We start from the raw sequence: 7359 nt of genomic DNA, 5'->3' as shown, positions 1-7359 counted from the left end.
GTTTGTGCTCACTGTGAGATCTGGGTCTCGTACTAATGATGGGACCCAGGACTTCTGGTTTCTGGTCACCTGATTGCTGTGATAGCCTTTGATTGGCTATCACAGTGATCAATAACTGTGCAGCCCACTTCTGTTTAATGCCCAATCGCCTGTGTAGACAAAAATCCTTGCACCAGCCCTGACCATAATATTATGAATGTGAACTGCTACAGCATTGAATAGAACATCAGGAATGCTCTGGTATATTTGAAAATATTTGTCATATTTTTCTACAGTTTGCAAGATAAGACCAATAAATATATTTAGAGCAAGTAATATATTTTAATTCAGCAGGGTTAATTAACAAGTGATACAAGATGTATGATTTAACACATTAAAATAGTATGGATGGTGTTTAATTTGCATCAATGAAAACTATTATCTCAGACTTTTTGCCAAAATGTCTTCATTTATCACAGCAAAAACTTCCTTGGCCCTGGCAGGGATCACAGGGATCAGGACAGCAGGAGATGGGGAGAACGCTAATATTGCATGGGTTGCATGGATCTGCAAAGAAGGAATCATTCATTAGTAACATGCTACTTCTTACTTCATAATATAATTTCACAATTGACCAAAGTCAAAATTTATTTTTAATCTAGCAGCTGTTAAGCAATAGATATGAGATTTAAGTCTAGTGCATTAAATTTAGCCATTGATTCTTTTTCCACGAGTGTATTCATTATTCAGCCAGCGGAAACGTGTGTTAATCAATTTTCTGTTGTGGAAACATCTCTGGGATGAAATAAACACTAAAGGGAAGATTTACTAAAACTGATCTGCATAGAAACCAACCAGCTTCCAGGTTTTATTGTCAAAGCTCAATTGAAAAAGCTGAAGTTAGAAGCTGATTGGCTACCATGTGCAGCTGCACCAGATTCTGAGTGCTCCAGTTTTAGTAAATGTATCCTTGTCAATTGCCTGTCTCCAGCAGCAGTTTCATGTTTTTCATCCAAGCCAGCGGCAAGCTGATAATACCAGAAAGGTTCAATAAAACAGTTAAACATGAAGCTTAACAGATGCAAATTAATTTATTAAAGGAATGGAGAACTCCTCAAAATTAAATTAAATTTAATTAGTTCAGAGCCTTTTCAGGACAGAGAGAAGAACATTTCAATGCACGGCAGTAGAAGAAGGGTTTACCAAAATGTGTGGCTTTAATAAGTACCCAACACTTAGTGTTTTATATTTTGTCTTGTGTGACTTATTCAAGTCAAAATAATTTTGATATAACTCTGACACACAAGGTGAGACTGGTATTCCACAGATCAGTTATAATGTAATATGGGCAGCACAGTGGCTAAATGGTTAGCACGTCCGCCTGGTAGTACTAGGGTCGTTGATTTCCTCCCATACTCCAAAGACATGCTGGTAGGTGAATTGGTTCCTGTCCAAATTGGCCCTAGTATGTATATGAATGTGAGTTAGGGACCTTAGATTGTACACCCCTTGAGGGTTATGGACTGATGTGAATGTACAATATATATAAAGCTCTGTGTAAATTGACGACGCTATATAAGTACCATAAATAAATAATGTAATATGCCTGATTTATATTTTTCTGTTTCTGCTGTAACTGTAGTAGCGATACTACAACTGTAGATTTTAGTAGTGAACTGGTTGAAGAACTCATGCTGTAGGATAACTGTTAACAAATGATACATGGCTACTATCTACCAATGCACAGATGATTACTTTGAATGCAATATTTAATCTGATTTTCTATTTTTTTTATGCTGATTGCAATAGAATACATGAGATCTATGGTTCACAGGAGCTGGGCAATCCACCCACCAAATGTAGTTTACATTTCTTAAAATGCCATTGTGTATCAATTCTGTGCCGTATATCTTTGGTAAATTGCACTGTTTTATTTTAACATTTTTCATTTCAGAAAGAGGAGCTGTAGGTGAGTTTACCTAAATGACTAGCTTCCACCTTAAAGTCCAGCAAAGATGTTTTTTCTAGTTTTGGATAGATGGTGAAAGCGTTAAATCCTGTGTAATGCTGGCCATACATGGGTTGAAATTCGACCGATTTTTCGTCCGAAAATCGGATCTAAGAATAATCGGCCGATTTTCACTCTGTTAGTGGGTCAATGGCTCCGGCTGATTTTCGTGGTTCTTCCCTTTTTCGGTGATCGGGCATGTTGGAAAAATTCAGGAAAAACAACTGATTTTCGACTCAATGATGGTCAAATCGTACAATCGTTGTTCCGAAAAGAATATGCGCTTGACCTGTGACCTGGAAGGAACAAAAGTTTTGCCTTTTATATGGGGTGAACTTTATGACTTGGTTGGCCTGACTTTCGAAATCATTGATGGCACCATCGGATTACCAAGCGAACAACGTTTTCGATTTTCGAATGAAAAATCGTTCAGAATTCGACCCATGTATGGCCTGCATAAGGGCCTGTGTTGGTGTGTTTTGGGCTGTGTTAATGGCATCAGTTCGAGAGCTTCTAGGATCATTCAAAATTTGGCAGGTGCTTTTGACCAGAGGTTGACTTTCTTTTTACCTGCTTCAGCCAGGTCTGCATTTCTATATATTTATTTAGGAATGCAAAATCCATTTAATGCAAGCAAATGTCCATCAGCCTAAAGTGGTGGGAATTCTCAGCAAACAGGAAACTGACAACAATCAGGTTTTTACCCTTGCAATATGAAACAAAAGTTTCATATTATGTAAGAGCGGAGGTTCTCAAACAATTTCACGTTAGCACTCCACTTAGGAGCTCATGCAGCATTTGCAATTATTTATATATTTATTTTATATGGAAATTGTAGTATTTTATATTTTTCTATAGCATGGTGTGTTTTATTGTATTATGTTTTTAGAGAATTTGTGGAAAAAACAGTGGCATCTATATTTTAAAAGGCAAAATTGTCATTCTTGCACACAGTTAGGCAGAACAGTTCTTGCATTGGCTAGTGTAGTAAAATACTTGTTGAGCACTAATGATCCTAAATGGAAGCTATCTATTTAAAATAAAATTTCAGCAGCAGCCAACCAATAACAAATGAGCTGTTAAAAAAATGGCTGTTTTAACTCTGGTCCTTGAAGTTGTACCAAGCAAAGACAATGGTAGAGTATTGTACTGTGTTAGGCCCCTTTCAGATGGAAAGGACCATCAGCGGATCTACCTGCTCAGCAGGGGATCTCTCCACTGATCCCCACTTAGCAGAAGGATGACAGGTCTATGTCCACTCCACTGCTGCAGAGCGGACACACACACAGCCCGCCGACTTCTATAGGGTGGAAGGATGGACACCTTGTCCGTTTCAACCTGGACTGTCAACCCGACTGTCAACCCCAATCCACCAGACGGATGGGGAACGGATCCCTATCCATCTGTTTTTGGTGTACAGGATCGGATTGGATGCCAGTAGCTGTCAGTGGACACTTGTCCGCTGACACCCGCCTGTCCACAGAGGTCTTTGGATAGTCCAGTCATGTCTGCCTGAAAAACTGACAGGCAGACCTGATTGGACTGGCAGTGTGAAAGTGGCCTTAGCAATAGATTAGAAAAATCAAAAACAAGACATAAATGTCAAACACTTGAAAAGATGCTCTACTAGTGGCCCATGTAAACCAGAGCAGAGCATCTAAAGCTTGAATTCTTAAACTTTAAATGCAAGGATCCAAATAAGAAAAACATTACTGTAGTGGTATTCAAGAAGAGACTTGTTACCGAAATGCCAGCAAAGCCATAGAAAAACAAATAACAATGGCAATATAACACCTTTTGGATGCTCTCCACTATTTATTTAAGCTTTAGAAAAGCAGAGTGCAATAAATTATTTTTCTTTTTTTTAATTTACATCTAGTGCAGGGGCCTCTTCACTTCCTCACTTTGCTTTTCCAATTCTCTATGCTCTTTGTCTTGCACATGCCCTAGTGACATTCTCCCATACATAGTCTGCACAGCTCATCATTTCAGAGGTTTTGAGGGGGTGTATTGTGAGAGGGGGATATTTATCAAATTTTCATTCTATAAAAATGTACCCTTTCTGAAATATAATACCTGCATTGTTTATGAGCTATGTCTCATATCACAGAAGTGTATGACTTAAAACATGAATAAAGTGTGCTGTATCACTTGCCACTGATTTTGGACAAACTAGGCTATGTTTCCTATATAGTCATATGGTGACCCATCATAAACACATCTGCGACCCAATTTGGGTCCTGATTCTTGGTTTAGAAAACACTGTTCTAAATATTGTGAGAATTACTTATATTAGAGAATGCATTGTTTACTAATTTTAAAGGCAGTCATGCATTTCTCCTTCTCCTACCTTGTTGACGAACATAGTAGTTGCCATGTTGAGGTTTACATTCTGAAAAAATACAAACATGTATTAATAAAGAACTTCAGTTACATAGTTAGTCTGGCTGAAAAAAGACAAAAGTTCATCCAGTTCAACCATTAAAAAAAAAAAACATATAATCCTATACCTACAGTTGATCCAGAGGAAGGCAAAAATACCCAGCAAAGCATGATCCAATTTGCTCCTTCTGGGAAAAAAGTTCCTTCCTAATCCCCCGAGAGGCAATCGAATATTCCCTGGATCAACTTTACCTCTAAATGTTAGTATCCAGTTATATTCTGTGTATCTAAGAAAGAATCCAGGCCTTTTTAAAAGCAATCCACTGAGCTGGCCAGAACCAACACTTGAGGGAGTCTATTCCACATTTTCACAGCTCTCACTGTGAAGAAACCTTTCCATATTTGGAGAATAAATCTCTTTTCCTCCAGACATAAAGAGTGCCCCCTTGTCTTCTATGATGACCTCAGGGTGAATAACTCTACACCGAGCTCACTATATGAACCATTGATGTATTTATACATATTGATCATATCCCCCCTTAATCTCCTTTTCTCAAGAGAGAATAAATTCAGTTCCTCTAATCTTTCCTCATAGCTGATCTCCTCTATGCCTCTTATCAGTTTGGTTGCCCTTCTCTGTACTTTCTCCAGTTCCCCAATGTTCTTTTTGTGAATTGGTGCACCAAGTGAAAATAAAAGTCAGCAACCCTAAAAAGGAAAACAAATTCAGCCACCATATCTAGCTTCAATTTAATAAATGTTTGCTTTTGGGTTTAATACCTCTTTAAATGTAACATTTGTCTGTGTTTTTTAACCCACAACACCTAGAGTTTATCAAGCTTTTAAATGAAAAAAATATTGCAACAGTGGCATAGTTCCTTTAGTCTTCAGTCACACCGAATCCAACTTTGAAATCGTTCAAATTCACTTGAATTCGCACAATTTCAAAGTCGGATGTCAGTGTGACTTCAGGTGCGACTTGGAAGACATATGTGCGACTTCATGCATAGATGTCTATGCAAGTCGCACCTGAACTTGCAAAAAGTAGTGCATGAACTACTCTCAAAATCAGTGCGACTCCTTTGGACCGTTTCCATTGTGGAAATAGGGTGCAACTTGATTTGATCATTTCAAATCACATGACAATTTGCGCTGGTGTGACCGGGGGCTTAATGTATATTCACAAAGCCTTTTGCCTGTGCTTAAGTGGTACTACTATCACCACAATATTATTCTGTGTTTTCAACTAACCCTTTTTTGTGTTTTGGGAGACAGCAAGAAGTCTATTATACGTGAAGTTGGAATGTCTGGCTGCTTTAACATGCTTAACCAGTTGAAGACACTGGACATGCTACACATACAAAAATAGAATTAATCAAAGTACACATAGCCTGTGTAGTATGTCCAGTACAGCGCCCCCTACCTCCATTCCCAAGCAATTATCTGCACTTAAAATCAAACGCCATGAGTTGTAAAAAAAGCTACTAAAATTGAGTGTAAGGTTGTTAGTCATTTTAAAGATAAGGTTCAGTCACGGGTATAAAAATTATATAGTATTTATAAACAAATCACTTACGGTCTTGACATGGATCTTTGCAGACTGCTGTCCTTTGGCAAGGGTTCTTGCATGGGTCTTGGCATTGGATCTTCTGGCTACCACACTTTTTGGTTCCAGACATATCTGCTCTTAGAGTTGGTTTGCCTTCTGGAGAAAATTGGAAGCTTGAAGAGAATCTTTGATTGTTTGAATATCTTTTAGTGGGGCCTATTTGTATTAACTGTAGGAGGAAATGGAATGAGGAAACATTCTTCCCCTGGCTGGTCACAGCAAATTTATAAGTTGTTTCAACGCATGACATCCACTTGTTTATTATTTGTTAATTAGTGTTCCTTGCTCAGTGCTATTTATTCCTTTATTATCTATAATTTAAAATTGTTTATTGTGATGTTTGTTAAGATATAATACAGCTGTACTTATATATAAAAAAATATATATATATTTGAAAATATATTGCTTTAAATGTATTCTTCAGATTTTTTTTTAACATATAAAAAAAGTAATTTTAACATATATTTGCAAATGCATTCCAAAAATGCAGCTTTGTATGTTTAAAGACATACATTATATTTGAAATTTATTTTTAAAAATATTTTTCATATATTTTTAATAAAAACGCATTTCATCATTCAGTGTATATATATATATATTTATTTATTGAAATATATTTTGAAATATATTGAATACGGCCAAAATTGTAGCATTTCAAATATATGGCAATATATTTGGGAAGAATATTTTTGAAATATATTTCAAATATATTTTTCTTCCATGTGAGCATGGTGCCCAAAAATCCATTTAGATGTATCATAGTAAAGAGGACAACTATTTGTAACCAGGATTGATCACAATTAAAACTGCATTATACATTAAATCATTACTGTAAACGAAGCCTTTGTTTAATTCCTTTCCTTAAAAGATTATGGAAATAAAGTGCAACTGGAATCTATGAATCATACCAATTTATAGTTATATGCATAAATAATTAGATAGTGTTTATATGCAGAGATGATTATCTGTAGGCACATATGACTACACGTGCAGGAACAGGAAAAAAAAAAACAGATCCATAAGTGTGGTCACAAACAGTACTTTAGTTCATCTTAACTTCAATATAGGAATTTATTGCTAGGATCATTTATATCGAGTTGTGGTAAGAAATATGACCCCTTAGTGTAATTTAGGTTAACCTCAGATATGTAATGTACATTTAGATTAAAACTCCTCCAATTAGCTGGGTGTGCGCTTTGTTAATAGAGTAAAATGTTTGCTATTGTTTTGTTATATATGCAGTGTCTGGTTTTCTTTATGCATAGCATACAGTTGCAAGAAAAAGTATGTGAACCCCTTGGGATTACGTGGAGTTTTGCATGAATTCGTCATAAAATGTTCTCTGAACGTTATCTAAGTCACAATAGAAAAACACAGTCTG

General features: G+C 36.4%; 1 long non-coding RNA gene across 1 annotated transcript; it reads right to left on the bottom strand.

The window, feature by feature from the left end:
- Positions 1–301: 301 nt before the first annotated feature.
- Positions 302–6095, bottom strand: LOC149462719 (uncharacterized). The gene is made up of 3 exons (XR_016312606.1): positions 5946–6095; positions 4338–4379; positions 302–546 (listed from the first exon to the last, which is right to left on the bottom strand). It is a non-coding gene; the product is annotated as an uncharacterized LOC149462719 (long non-coding RNA).
- Between the last annotated feature and the right edge of the window lie 1264 nt (positions 6096–7359).

Source organism: Staurois parvus, unplaced genomic scaffold (genome assembly GCF_062004578.1).
Source record: "Staurois parvus isolate SC_StPar_1 unplaced genomic scaffold, SC_StPar_1.0 ptg000170l, whole genome shotgun sequence".
Classification (NCBI taxonomy): domain Eukaryota; kingdom Metazoa; phylum Chordata; class Amphibia; order Anura; family Ranidae; genus Staurois; species Staurois parvus.
Note: the sequence above shows the minus strand (reverse complement) of the source record. Positions and strands in the feature narration are given on the sequence as shown.